Here is a 16314-nt window from a genome sequence, read left to right as displayed (position 1 = left end):
ATATTGTAGAATACCTTGCAGAAATTTTGTTCCTCTTCCCAACAAGCTTCTTCATTAGCCATGTTTATTCTTCATTTTGCACGTCCTGCTTCAAGATCAAAGGACTCAAGGTTTCCTTTTCCTTTTTGCCACTTGTTTCGGGTTAGCATATACTCATGCAATTCTCATCGACAAAGACCTGCTTTGATACCAAACTTGATCCAAGATTTTTTTCTTATAGATGCATCAAAATTACATGAAACATAGCTTATTAAGCATGGAACTTAAAAGTACATAAAACAATGCGGAAATAATAAGATAAATATGAAACCATGACATAAAGAATTGATTATGGAGTTCATCCAATTTGTACTATGTCTACGGGCCCTGCTCAATAGTGGGGAGGCCTTCATGCATTAAGTGGCATAAACAAAGATAAAGTACAAGAAACATTCATTTACAATCCTTATACCTCCAAGATGGAATATGGATGAAGAATGAAGAGTCCATCTTCAGAAACAGACAGTACCATTGAAATCCTAGCGAAAAATCATGCAGAATCGCCTATCCAAACACCCAATTTGGAGAAATGAAGCTCCTGCACCCTCTCGGAACCTCCCTGTTTCTCAAGGTGAGGTTCTGGTCTGCTGCCAGGTCAGGTTACTACTATAGGCAATGTTTTCTGAACTTCTATGATAGTCTCTTCCCCTTTTTTCCCTGTGCGAACCGTCCATTATATAAGCTTGATTGGCCAATTTCTCAATCCCGACCATTTTGAACAGAGGATAGGTTTAGCAATGATTCATTTCCACTAGAGGATCTTGGGCCTGAAATAGTACGTGGTAACATCCTGTTTAAAATACAATAAACCTCTTAACCATACATTAATCCCTTAATGCGGTGTTTTTAACATCAGCAGTAGTAATCCATCTGCGTAGATAGCCTCATTGCAAATAGCAATCAGCAGACAATCCTGACCTTTGCGACAAGCGGCCTATAATAACCGTGGACCCAACAGACCATAAAACACAATGTATAATATATCGGATCTGAAAACCATTTCAAATTGCCATCAGAGGGAACCGGTGGGTCTTATGTTTTTTGAATGCGACGTGTGTGATATGCCATTGCAATATCGCAATGACATCCCTGACTGTCGAGGGTCGATTATGTAACTCTTCCCTTTTCCAATGTGTTATTGCATTGCAACCTTGATCCTTTCAAGGCCGATTCTTTACCTCCGACCTCTTTCAATCTATGATTACAAAATGTTGGACCAATGGTGGCCTGCCACTTGGCGCTTCCCCATTCGCGGAAGAATTTTTCCACGTCACCTTCTCCTGCCACCTATCCAAGTCAGACTTGAACTTTTATTTTCTCTAACTTCTTCATATCAGCTCAGATTTGAGTGTCGTTCACAGCATTGAAATCAGGATGACGAGCACTTCAATCCAATGCTAATTTTATCCAGATTCAGCCACTTTGAGGTTTGAGCCTTCTTACCATGCCACTAGTAGTTTTTAGAGATCCACCTAGATTACAGAGCACATTGAGGACTTCCAAATATTGAATATAAGGGTAAATGATATTCCAGTTAATGTCTTCAAAGGGACTTTAAATGATAACATCCAACATGAGGTTCGCCATTGGGAACCTGATTCATTGGAGAAGGCATCTAGTGTGGCCGGAAAGGTGTAAGGAAACATTATGGCAACAAGGAAGTCTACCACTCACAACTATAAAGATAGAAGTGTTGTTGCTCCTAGCCTTGCACAACCTACAAGGTTGACACCATAACAATTGGAGGAAAAAAGAGAAAAAGTGCTTTGTTACATTTGTGATAGAAATTACACTAAAGGGCATAATTGTGCCAAGAAGAAATTATTTTACATAGATTGTGAAGAGGAGGAAGAAAAGGATCAAGAAAAGTCAAATGAAGAGGATATACACTAGGAACCAACTCCAGAGAAAGAAGAAATGAATCTGACCCTACCATGTAATGCATTGGCACTTTATGGATATCATCCACCATCCATCACATCATCTTTAATAGAATATTATAAGGTTCAAGCAGTGGAAGATCACATCAAGTATTAAAAATAAATTCTCCAAATATTAAAGGATAACCTCACTTTGGGGAAGAATCAAATGAAAAATCATGCAGATCAACATCAGAGTGAAAGAATTTTTTATGTAGGTAACTGGGTATTTTTATGGCTACAACCATACAAAGAAATGTCCCTCAAGCAAGGTAATAAGGATAATAAATTATCACCAAAGTAATATGGTCCTTACAAGGTGTTGCAAAATATTGGTACTATGGCATACAAATTGGAGCTTCCTGCATCTTCCCGAGTGCACGCAATTTTCCATGTTTTAGGCTTAAAGAAGGTTATAGGTAACAAGCTCCCATTTCAAACTATATTGTCGGAATTTGATGAGGAAGGAAAAATCATATTGGAATCTGAAGTAGTCATGGAAATAAGAAGCTAACAGCTACAAAATCGATCAATTTTAGAGTATCTCATAAAGTGGAAGAACTTAACCGCTAAATATTTTGCATGGGAGGATGATAATTTTATACAAAAGCATCCAGAACTAATCAAGCATTGAGGACAACACTTTTTTGAAGGAGAGGGGCATGTTAGGTCCTTCTACTATTAATGCAACCCCTTATTTTTATTAGTGCAACCCCCTTATTGTATTGTTGTGCCCATGTAGTCCCCATATTGTGATTATTGTGCCCCATAGAAGCCCACTATTGTTATTGTTGTGCCCTTACAATATTGTTTTTATGTAGGCTCTAACTATATTGTGACCCCTTAGACTCTTATATATAAAAATGAGTTCTTGTCATTTATATCATCGAATAATTGTTAAATTTTGTAATGTAAAGGAGGCTCCCCCCTCGAAGAGGCTAAAATTGAAGTCGTTGATCGATTTCTTCTTCTATTTTGTGAGTTGGTTTCATAACATATACTCTTGACAAGTGATGAGACTCTGATGATCTAAGCAAGAGGGAGATGGATTCTGAATCTCGAAATGATGTATCATGGCATGATGAATCAATTTCTGAAATTTGGGAATGAAATTCTATATTTCAAGGTTGTTGAAAAATGCTTTTGAATAATGGAAATGCAAATCCTTGGATACTCCAATTTGAAGTTCAAAATGTTGTTGAACTTGACATGGAAAATTAAAGTTGATTGAAGCATTGATTTTCCACTTTTGAACATCCGTCCATATATATGATGTGCACAAAACCTAAATAAATTCACAATTGAGCTTCTTCATTCACATAGAGTTGCCACAAAACATCCTTCGAAATGTTTGTATGAGATGTTCTATTTTTCATATATTTCTCCTATGATATGTGACTACATGGATGTATTTTTTTTAATAGAGATTATTGTTGATGAGAACAAATGAATGTTGCCTTAATATGATATATTATTGATGAAAGGTCCATACATTTACACCCGACTGAGATTGAGTTTGATGTTATTAGCATGGCTAGTTGTGACGTAGGGTGTAGACACTCCTTAAAGATCTTTCTGATCACGATTTGAATATGCCATAGATACAATACGATGACATAGAATCGCATATATATAGTTAGGACTGATATACTTATGGATATTAAGACAGTGCAGTTGTGTGAGACAAGACTATGCCTGTGATTGGAACCTCCTTGAGAGGGAGGATTATTATGGTATCCTTTTGTGATTTATATGACTATTTATGATCTAACATGATATTTTTTTTGATGTCCTGTATGAACAAGAAACATCTTCTATTGAGACAAGAAGATACTAGCTTTTAGTATGATGAGAGCAACATTGATCGAGGACACTAAGCCAACTTTCCTCCTGTCTGGGCTCCTAGAGTGAGGAATTGAGATAGAGGGTTCCTAGGGATGAGGGAACTCTAGAAAATAGGGTATGACCCCTATCTGTTACCCATAGGGTTGGAGATGTTGCTCCCCTATCTTCATAGGGTCAGAGAATTTTGCTCCCCTATCTAGTATTTGTAGAGTTTATCCCCATTGGCATCATACCCACAAGAAGACCTTGTGGGGAATACCACTCCTCATTTGGCCAATGATTTGAGAGTGTACTTGGGGTATACAAGCCAAGTCGATTATGATGCAAGTGTTCTACCATGTGACTATTCAAGGTCATCGATGGGAAGATGAACAGATAATAGGATGGGCTGAGATAACCCTATGAGGTTCTAGGTTGAGATTGAGCTCCTTGATGGGATCCCATGGTTAAGACATGCTCCCCTATGTGTTTGGATATCTTATTGGTCAATATGAGGTTCTAGATGTGTAGCTCCCCCATGAGATTCTGGGTCGCGATGTGCTCCCCGATGTGATTACAGGTTCATATGTGCTCCTTAATGATATGCTTTCTTATGATGATTGATGGTGAGATTCTAGGTATTATTCTGATGGATAGAGGGTGTTAGCTTAACCTCCCCACCATAACCAAATTATTCTTCTTTTAGACTTGAGAATGTTCAACATACGAGAAAAACAATCAAGAGATAAGCATAAATAACCAAGGGATAGATCAAGATGTACATTGATGATTTGTGATGATGAGAGAGTTGAGATGGTCATGGCATGAAAAAAACATAAAAGATATCATTAGTGATGATACATGATGAGACTTGAAGATACCAAAATGGCATTGATGGTCAGATATTAGTAGGTGGAATTATCCCTAGTTGAAAGGGAGTGATAAAATTATGCAACTGCTGTTAAATTCCACTTTCGAAAAATCATATGATGAATATAATAATTAAAATAGATTCCACTTTTTGAGAGGACCAAAATTGACTTAAATATCACCTTATTTGGATAAGAAGAAGTTGGCTTTTGAATTTACTTATTTACTCATGATTATTGGATTAGTTCAGCCCTAAGAACATATACGATTGGACAGGTTGGCCTCAACATCAAGTGGACCCTCATGAAATCCTATAAATAAAATAGACCTCAAGCTCATTTGGACACAATTATAAATCACTCTCTTCTATTATTTGGTTCACACAGGTCTGATAGAGGAAATCTCATGCAAAGGGTCCAAAACTACAGCGTCAAAGTTCTCACGTGTCTAGGGTTTCTGATTCATGGATGCTCGCATGTAACTAGAGTTTTTCATCCCTGGATGCTAGCATAGTATGGTCTTGAGAGCCTCCAGGAAGTCTTAGATGTTCGCACATAGTGTCTAAGGGAGCATCGGGGGGGCTAGGGCTTCCATAGTTCTATTTGATCCCCATACGCTCGCATCGAGTTCTCTAGAGAGCATCCAGATCTATTTTATATTCTTGCACAAGGTGTTTAAGGGAGCATCCAGGAGGCTAGGGTTTCTGTAGTGCAGTTTGACCCCAAACACCGACATATAGTTTTCTTGGGAGCATCTAGATCTATCCTAGACACACTCATCCATTTTTATAGATAGCATACAGATCTTCCTTAGATGCTCACACACAGTATCTCTGCATGTGTCCGATACCAAAAGATGGGTTATTAATATGAAGAAACATTCAATAGTGTCCAACAGAGTGACAACAATATCCAATAGTTGACTACAGTCAGTGACAATGCATTACAATCCTCAGAATCAAGATCTTTGAGTATAAATATGTTTAAGGTCATGTTATGGATTTTTAAAGTTTTTTGTTGTTATGGATCATTGTACTCTCTTTTACTAAATCATTGATAATGATCTAAGAAGATGAAGAATTTGTAAGGGTTTTCCCCATAGTGGGTTTTTCCTTGGTCTCTGACCAATCTTGGTGTCTCTATGTGTGCATGCTTTTCTTCTATTGTTCCTTTATCTTACGCTGCATTGATGATGATGATATTGTTCTTTCTACATAGTTCCATATGCTGATGTATAATGATGTAAATATGAATAAATTTATAATTTTATTTGGTGAACTTAATGTGTTAATGAAGAAATGCAACTATCAAAGAAAAGTACAATGTATCCCTATGAAAAAATAACACAAGGTACATTAATGGGCTCACATTGAACATTCAAGATGAAATAAGTGTATTGTCACCAAGGACAGTAGAGGAGGCATTCTAATTGCACTGAAATCATAAGAGAAGCTTGTAAGGAAATGAGCATGTAGAGGCAAAGATGCTGCTAGAAGTAGAGGGAAATAACAAAGAAAAGGGAGGTCTACTACATCTAAAGATGGGGCTACTATCTCTAGTCCACAACAATAGTAAGTGGGAGAGTCTAGAGGCTAAAGATCATTTTCTAGAGGAAGGGTAGAGGTTTGTTGTTGCATGTTTGGAAATATTGGACACAAGGTGTATATTTATCTAGAGAATAGAGAACCAGGCCAAATGAATGTTGTTGTGGCTCCAATATAGGAGGAGGAGGTAGAGGTGTGTGAAGCAAAAAATGTGCCAGAGATAGTATAAGCCCCAATGATGAAGAAGGTATTAATCAGGTAGGAGAAGGAATTTTTTGAGGTAGCTCAAAGGAGAGCCATGTTCTTAATTGTTTGCAAGGTCCAAGGTAAGTTTTGTAAAGTTGTGATTAATAATGGTAGTACAGACAACCTAGTGTCCACAGAGGCTCTAGAGAAGTTGAAATTGAAGAAACAAAAACACCTAATGCCCTACAAGGTGTCCTGGCTACATAAGAAACATCAGATTTTTGTCAATGAATAGTGTGAGGTTGAGCTATAGTTTGGTAGCTACAAAGACAATATCTTGTGATATGTGATGTCAATGGATGTGTGTCACATTCTTCTTGGAAGACCAGGGTAGTTTGACAGAAGTGTGGTCCATGATGGAAAGAGGAACACTTATAATTTCCAAAAGGATGGCATCAAGCATACTTTGTTGCAATTGCAGGAAGAAGGGACTTCTTGACATAGTGATTTAAAGGAAGTGTTGATGAGTAGCAAGGAATCTCTACATCAAATTAAGCCAAAAGTGGTAAATTTTGCTATTTTTTGTAAGCCTGGAGTAATTCTTTGTTAGGTCCTTATAATACTAGTGATTCCCCCATTACTATTGTAGTTGTATCCCTTATTAATATTGTTATGCCCCTATTGTCCCCATATTGTTATTATTGTGCCCCATAGAATCCCTCTATTATTATTGTTAGGTCGGCTTGGTTATATTGTGACCCCTTAGACTCCTATATATAGAAAGTAGGTTTTGTCATTTATATCATCCAAGAATTGTTCATTTGTGTAATGTAAAGGAGTTTTCCCTCGAGGAGGCTGAATTGTAAGGTGTTCATCTATCTTTTCTATCTTTTTGTGAGCTGGTTTCATAACATTTGGTATTAGAGCTTTGGATTCTAGGGTTTCGCTGCTCCAAACAGGTCATCGTGGAATTTGCACTATAGCTTTTTTTCTAAGATGTTTTAGATGCTAAAAAAAAACCCCATTTGGGCTGAAATCATTCTTAACCTCGGGTCTAAAATTCAAAGCTTTTCATGCTATATTTACGGAGATATGATCTGAGGAAGTTTGCCTTTTTGCAGACTCCCGAATTAAATTCCAAACAGGTGAACTGGGGAAAATCCTCATAACATTTGTTCTGAGCATCAGATTAAAATTTCGTTAGATGTTACAGAAAGAGGATGGATTTTAGTTTCCTGTGTAAATTTTTTAGATTCGAAGGTCCAAAAAGTTACACGTGGAACTTCATACAATTTCACTCTTCTGAAAAGGTATATAATCAGGTCATCTTGGGCGATTGTGCATAACTCTTTCTTGGAGAATATAAATTTGATCAGACTAGTGGCATTGGAAAGAGGACACAGAGGGCTACTACAAGTCACAATTTTAGAACTGGATGATCTGAAATTACAGAGATACATCTGATTCAATATTGAGCTACTACAAAGTTAAAAAAAAGGTGTGTAGTTTTTTTTAACTTTTGCATAAGTTTGGTTTGAAAAAATTAGTTTGAAGGAATTCAAAGGGCATAATAAAGCATTATTTTTAGTAATTAATGCCCCAAGGAAAGAAAATGCAAACACCTAGTAAGCAACCTGAAAGCTCTAGCATGCCTCATGAAGAAGAGGAACAAATGCAACATGATATATCAAAATTACGAGACCAAGTGCAACAAATGTCACTGACACAAAAAGTAACATAATATAAGATGGATGGTTTAAAGAAACATGTAGAAGCTAAGATGTATGGCATGGAAGCTAAGATGAATGACGTGGAAGCTAAGATGGACGATTTGAAGATAGATTTGAAGACAGATTTGAAGACAGGCATGGAAGATTTGAACACAGATTTGAAGATAGATTTGACAAAGTTTCTACAAGAAATGCTTACTAATGGTGAAAGGGTAGTAAAGGAAACTCATGATGAGAACAAAATAAATGTTAATCATGATTTCATAGACATTAACATTGGATCGAAGAACCACCATATTCCAAAATTGATATGAGGAAGTTTGATGGCAAGGATCCAGCAACATGGATACTACAGATGGAGCAATTTTTCGATCTCCATAATGTGCAAAACATACAAAAGGTATGTATCACAACTTTATATTTGGAACCAAATCAGTTTGTATGGTATTGATGGCTTTTCTCTCATAAACAAATTGTCACTTGGGCAATTTTTACGGAAGAAATGACAACACATTATGAGGATACAAAAAGCAACACCTTTTTTAGCCAATTGATAAGTCTCAAACAAAATGGTTCAATGATGGAGCACATTGAGGACTTCCAAAAATTGAACATAAGGGTAAAAGATATTCCAGAGGAGCATAGGATTAATGTGCTCATAGGGAATTTAAAGGATAATATCCAACATGAGGTTTGCCTTTGGGAACCTTATTCATTGGAGAAGGCATTCAGGTTAGCAAGAAAAATGGAAAGCAAAATTATGGCAACCAAGAAGCCTACCAGTCACAACTATAAATATGGAAGTGTTGTTTCCCCTAGCCTTCCACAACCTATAAGGTTGACAACACAACAATTGGAAGAAAAAAGAGCAAAAGGGATTTGTTACAGTTGTGATAGCAAATACACTAAAGGTCATAAGTGTGCTGAGAAGAAATTATTCTACATAGATTGTGAAGAGGAGGAAGAAAAGGAACAAGAAATGTCAAAAGAAGAGGATATACTCTAGGAACAAACCCTAGATAAAGAAGTAATGAATCCGACCATATCTTGTAATTCATTGGCTGGAATTACCACTTCTCAAACTATCAAGATAGAAGGACATATCAAGAAGAAAAAGGTAATAATGTTGATTGATTCAGGAAGTACCCACAATTTTATTCATTGTAAGATAGCAAAAGAATTGAATTTCTTCCTATATCCAACACCAGAGTGTCAAGTGATGGTTGTAAGTCGAGGAACCATAAATTGCTCTGGAAAGTGCCATAATATCAAGCTATGCATGGGAGAATATGTATTGAATAGCCCAATGCTTTCTATTCCAATGGGAGGTGTTGATGTTGTACTAGGAGTCCAATGGCTACAATCCTTTGGTACAATAGCTTTTAATTTTCAAGAACTTTTCATGAAATTTTCTGTGCAAGGAAAGGAAGTTGAATTAAGGGGTATTGCAAGGAAACTGGGAAATATAATTAGCTCTAACGGTATGACAAAGCTTCTAAAAAAGGAACAACGAGGTGTAATTGAATAATTACGTTCAATAGATGTTTCCACATCGAAATCATCTATTTCTCCAGATATCCAAAAAGTCTTGGACAATCATTCCAAGGTATTTGAGACTTCCAAAGGTCTCCCACCTATTCGTGATCATGATCATGCTATTCATTTGATTAGAGGAAGTGTTCCTCCAAACATCAGGCCGTACAGATATCCCTATGCCCAAAAGAGTGAAATTGAATGTATGGTTGCAGAAATGCTAGAGGCTGGTATACTTCAACCTAGTCAAAGTTCTTTCTGTACTCTAGCAGTATTGGTGCACAAGAAGGATGGATCATGGCACATGTGTCCGGATTATAGGGAGCTCAACAAGGTCACTATTAAGGATAAGTTTCCCATTCTTGTCATTGATGAATTATTGGATGAATTGCGTGGATCAATTTACTTCACCAAGTTGGATCTCCGTTCAGGATATCATCAAATCAGAATGAAGACTGAAGACATTCCAAAAACAATATTTAGAACTCATGAGGGTCATTATGAATTTTTGGTCATGCCTTTTGGCCTTACCAATGCACTTTCTACATTTCAAGGTTTGATGAATTCCGTTTTCAAACCCTTCCTTAGAAAATTTGTGTTAGTATTTTTTGACGATATACTAATCTACAACAAGTCTTAGAAGGATCATGTTGAACATGTTGACAGGGTGCTATAGCTATTGGAGGAGAAACAATTATATGCAAAAAGATCCAAATGCTTCTTTGGAGTACAAGAGGTGGAATATCTGGGTCATATTGTATCTCATGAAGGAGTTAAGGTAGACCCTAGCAAAATTAAAGCCATTAAGGAATTGAAAATCCCCACATCTATAAAGCATCTGCGAGGATTTCTTGGGTTGATAGGGTATTATCGCAAGTTTGTTAAGAATTATGGGAGAATAGCAGCACCTCTAACAACATTGTTGAAGAAAGATGCATTTTCATGGACTCCAAAAGCAACAAAGGCCTTCAAACATCTTAAAGAGGCAATGTGGCAAGCACCAGTCTTAGCTACACCAGACTTCACGAAAAACTTTATTGTGGAATGTGATGCTTCAGGAAATGGAATTGGTACTGTTTTAATGCAAGATGAAAGACCCATTTCTTTCGAAAGTCATCCAATCAAGGGAAAGTATTTACACAAAGCTATTTATGAGAAGGAAATGTTGGAAATACTACATGCACTTAAGAAATGGTGACCCTACCTAATGAGAAGACACTTCAAGGTAAAAATGGATCATGATAACCTTAAATAATTTTTAGAACAAAGATTATCCTCTGAAGAGCAACAAAAATGGGTCACAAAGATGTTGGGTTATGACTTTGAAATCATCTACAAAAAAAGGAAGCGAAATGTTGTGGTAGATGCACTCTCAAGAAAGGATGAGGATGTGGAAACATTGTTGTGCGCCATTTCTATTATCCAACCAGATTGGATAAACAAAGCAAGGGAGGAATGGAAGAATGATGAAGAAGTGTGGGCACTTATTCAAAAGTTACAACAAGATTCCAATACATCTGACACACTTAGCTGGAAAAATGATTCATTATGGTACAAATATCGCTTATACCTCTGTAAGAATTCTCAACTCAAGCAAAAGATTCTTATGGAATTGCACACATCTCCCTTAGGAGGGCACTCAGGATTTTTAAAAACTTACCACAGGGTTAAGAAGGAATTTTTTTGGGATGGCCTTAAATCGGATATTCAAAAGTTTGTGGCGGAATGTTTGGTTTGCCAACAAAATAAAATTGAAACAATTAAGACCCCAGGTCTATTTAAACCTTTATCCATTCCAAGCCAACGTTGGGAGGAGGTTTCAATGGATTTTATCACAGGTTTACCCAAGTCTGAGGGAAAGAGTGTCATCATGGTGGTAGCTGACAGAATTACCAAGTATGCACACTTTTGTGCATTATCACATCCATTTAAAGCCAGTACAGTTTCTACTACATTTATGGAAACAATTCAAAAGCTACATGGAAACCCAAAGATTATTGTAAGTGACAGAGATCCCATTTTCACTGGAAATTTTTGGATAGAATTATTTTCTTGTCTTGGTACTCAGTTAGCTCATAGCTCATCTTATCATCCTCAATTTGATGGGAAAACTGAGATAGTAAACAAATGTTTGGAAGGATATCTTTGTTGCTTTGTATCTGATAAACAGGCACAATGGGTCAAATGGTTGCCTCTGGCTGAATGGTGGTATAACACTTCCTTCCATACTGCAACAAAAATGACCCCATTTATGGCACTTTATGGATATCAGACACCATCCATCACATCATATTTAAGAGAAAATTCTAAGGTTCAAGCAGTGGAACATCACATCGAGCATCAACAACAAGTTCTCCAACTCTTAAAGGATAACCTCGTGTTGGCATAGAATAAAATGAAACAATAAGCAGATCAACATCGCAGCGAAAGAAGTTTTGATGTAGGTGACTAGGTATTCCTACAGCTACAACCATATAAACAAATGTCCCTCAAGCAAGCTAAGAAGGATAATAAATTATCACCAAAGTATTATGGTCCCTACAAGGTGTTGCAAAAGATTGGTACTATGGCATACAAATTGGAGCTTCATGCAGCTTCTCGAGTGCATCCAGTTTTCCATGTTTCATGTTTAAAGAAGGTTATAGGCAAAAAGCTCCCAGTTCAAACAATATTGCCAGAACTTGACGAGGAAGGAAAAATTATATTGGAACCGGAAGCAGTCACAGAAGCAAGAATTCGACAGCTACGAAATCAATCAATTTCGGAGTATCTCATCAAGTGGAAGAACTTATCCACTAAACGTTCCACATGGGAGGATGAGAATTTTATACAGAAGCATCCAAAACTACTCAAGCATTGAGGACAACACTCTTTTGAAGGAGAGGGGCATGTTAGGTCTCTATAATACTAGTGATTCCCCCATTACTATTGTAGTTGTATCCCTTATTAACATTGTTGTGCCCCTATTGTCCCCATATTGTTATTATTGTGCCCCATAGAATCCCTCTATTGTTATTTTTGTGCCTTTGTATTATTATTGTTAGGTCGGCCTGGTTATATTGTGACCCCTTAGACTCCTATATATAGAAAGGAGGTTCTGTCATTTGTATCATCCAAGAATTGTTCATTTGTGTAATGTAAAGGAGGTTGCCCACTCGAAGAAGATGAATTTTAAGGTGTTCATCTATCTTTTCTATCTTTTTGTGAGTTGGTTTCATAACATTCTTACTTCTAGTATTATATATGATTTGCCTATAGAAATTCATGAGATGCTAGAGGAGTATCATGATATTGTGGTGTGTGATTTTCCAAGTGATTTTCCACTAGTAAAGATGATCACTCATCACATTGACTTCATACCAGGAGCTTGTTTTCCTAATAAAGATGCCTACTGCATGAAACTTAAAGAAAATGAGGAGATCAGAAAATAGGTGTAGGAGTTGTTGGATAAGGGACTAATCAGAGAGAGTCTTAGTCCATGTGCAATACCCATATTTTTGACTCCAAAGAAGGATGGAGGATGGAACATGTAAACAAACTCTAGAACTTTGAACAAAATTATAAGAAGGTATCATTTTCCCCTACCACGTATTGATGATTTATTGGATTGTTTGAGTGGTGCCTGTTTATTTTCCAAAATTGACTTAAAGAGTGGATATCATCAAATTAGAATTAGAGAGCGATATGAGTGGAAGATTGTATTTAAAACTAGTGAAGGTGTATATGAATGGATTGTCATGCCATTTGGACTATCTAATTCACCTCGTACATTCATGAGGTTGATGAATGAAGTGATAAAGGAGTTTATAAGGAAGTTTGTGATTGTTTACCTGTATGAAATTTTAGTGTACAGTCAGTCAAAGGACAAGCATTTGAAGCTTTTGAGGTATATGTTAGAAATGTTACAGTAGGAGAAGTTGCTTGTAAATTTGAAGAAATGTTCCGTTTTGAAGTCAAAGTTGGTATATCTTGGATTTGCGATTTCCATACAAGGATTGAAGATGGATCTAGGTAATGTGAAATCCATCCTTCCTAAAAGATTTTTTGGAGTTATAAATTTTTATCATTTGGAAAGTTTTCACAAGAAGTTTATTAGAAATTTCAACAAGATGAGCACACCAAATGTAGATATAGTGAAGAATAATTAACAACCATTTAGGTGGACTGATGAAGATGAAAAAGGTTTACAAATGTTGAAGAGGAATATTACATAGAAGCCATTGCTTTCTCTCCTATATTTTGACAAGCCTTTTCAAGTGAGACTGATGCTAGCAATGATGCAATTGGAGCAGTAATTAGCTAGGAGGACAAACCCATAGCCTATTATAGTGAGAATTTGAATGATTGAAGGAGAAAGTGCATATCCTACGACAAAGGGTTTTATGCAGTAGCTCAGGCTCTAAAAAAAATGGAGGCATTGTTTGTTGTCTAGAGAATTTATTTTATACACTGATAATCATGCTCTTCATTATATAATGCAACAACCTCAATTGAACCAAAAACATATTAATTAGGTTGAGTACTTATAAAGTTTTACATTTGTTTTAAAGAACATCAGTGGCTATTCAAATAAATTTAGAGATTCCTTGAGAAGGAGACAACTTTTATTACAAGAGAGTCATAACCAAGTGTTGGGATTCAACTTTATAGGGGAGTTGTATGAGGAGGATGTAGACTTCAAGGAGGCATTTGAAGCTTGTAAGAGTCTTGCGTCACAAGAAAGAATTTTGTGGCTTGATTACAAGATTTAAGATGGACTTCTTTTAAAAAACAACCAATTGTGCATTCCAAATTTTTCCATGAGGGAGAACCTGATCAAGGAGAAACACAATGGAGCCCTTGGAGGACATTTTGGGCAAGACAAGACATATGACCTACTAAATAGGTGCTACTATTGGCCAAAGTTGAGATCTGATGTGTAGAAAATTTTGAATAAATGTAGAACCTGTCAGTATGCCAAAGGTAGACCCAGAAAACTAGATTGTATACCCCATTGTCATTTCCAGAGAGGCCTTGGGATTAAACAAGTATGGATTTTTGTTTGGGATTGCCTAAAATATAGAAAAGTAATGATTCTATCTTTGTGGTTGTAGATAGATTTTCAAAAATGACTCATTTTATTCCTTGTGCTAAGACTAGTAATACTAGCCATATTGCTAACTTGATCTTCAAAGAAGTAGTACTTGGCTACATGGAATTCCCAAGATAATTGTTTCAGACACGGATAATAAATTCTTGGGACACTTCTAGAGGACACGATGGAAGAAGTTTGGCACATAATTGTAGTATGGTTTAGAATATCACCCAAAAACTAATTGTTATACTAAAGTTATGAACATAAACCTAGGGAATATTCTGCGCAGTTTGATTGGAAACCACCCTAAACAATGGGACCAGATTCTAGCACAAGTTGAATATGCTTACAATGAAAATATTAATAGAATAATTGGACAAATCCATTTCTAAATTGTGTATGGATTTAACCTCAGAGGAATATATGAGCTTAGAAGTTTAGGAAGAGCATAGCAGATGGGTGCAATAGGAGAGGATTTTTCTACAACTATAAAAGAGATTCATGATGAGGTCAAACATAAATTGTATGACAATAATATGAAATATAAAAGGAAAGTAGACCTTAGTATGAGGGAGAAGAATTTTGAGGTTGGAGATCTGGTACTTGCACATCTGATGAAGGAGAGATTCCCCAAGAGCAAGCACAATGAACTAATGTTTAAAAAGACAAGACCATGCAGAATTCTAAAGAAATTTTTTGTCAATGCTTATGAACTTGAATTACCTCCTGGAGTTTGAATTTCACCCAAATTTAATGTAGCAGATTTGTATAAGTATGATCCTAAAAAATACAAGTATCCAGTAACCAGAAACAATAACCAGTACCATGGGAAAATCAGTTTCCAATAGCTAAAACATTGCAGCTAGAGAGTATTTTGGAAAAGAGATTGAATAAGAAGACCAGGGAAAAAGAGCACTTTGAGTACTTGTTTAGGTGGAAGAACCTACTAGTAACATATGCAACCTGGATGACTACCACACTAATACATAAAAGTGGAAAATTCATTGAAGAACTCATGGAAAGGAGCACACAAAATATTTGTTCCTTGGGAGTGTGATGCAGGGACATCCGTAATTTTCATTGACCGAGAGGTCAAAAAAATCATTTACTAGAGGAGTTGCTTCCTTGATGAGTGGGTTGTTATGCTAGTATTTGTTTTAATTTTCCATGTAATTCTCTAATTTAGATAATTTGTTGTAGTGGTTGTGTTTTGTTTTAATTTTCCCTAATTTGGTCCTTAGATCCTATCTTCAACGAACTGAAACAAATTTATATAATGTTAAATATTTCTTTGATTAATGAGGAAATTAGAGAAGAGTGTGTGCAAGCGAAATTTGTCTACAAGACCTCTCTATTAGCATAACCAATCCTTCTATAATATTTAGTTTTTTTACATAGTCCTGTGATAGCCCTATGTTTAATAAGTGTACTCAAGATCTTAAACGCCCAATATTAGTATTGGATTGGTTGTATGAGAGCAGGAAAGGGAGAGGAATCACCATACATAGGTCACAAAACTAGGAGGAGAGGCCCAAAGAGCATAGACAGCCGAGATTTGCCAGAGAGTCAAACCCAAGAATAAGCCCAAAAAGGGCA

The sequence above is a fragment of the Pinus tabuliformis genome, chromosome 9, assembly GCF_031772625.1.
Source record: "Pinus tabuliformis cultivar Carrire ecotype Pingquan chromosome 9, CPIR1, whole genome shotgun sequence".
NCBI classification, from domain to species: Eukaryota; Viridiplantae; Streptophyta; class Pinopsida; order Pinales; family Pinaceae; genus Pinus; species Pinus tabuliformis.
Note: the sequence above shows the minus strand (reverse complement) of the source record.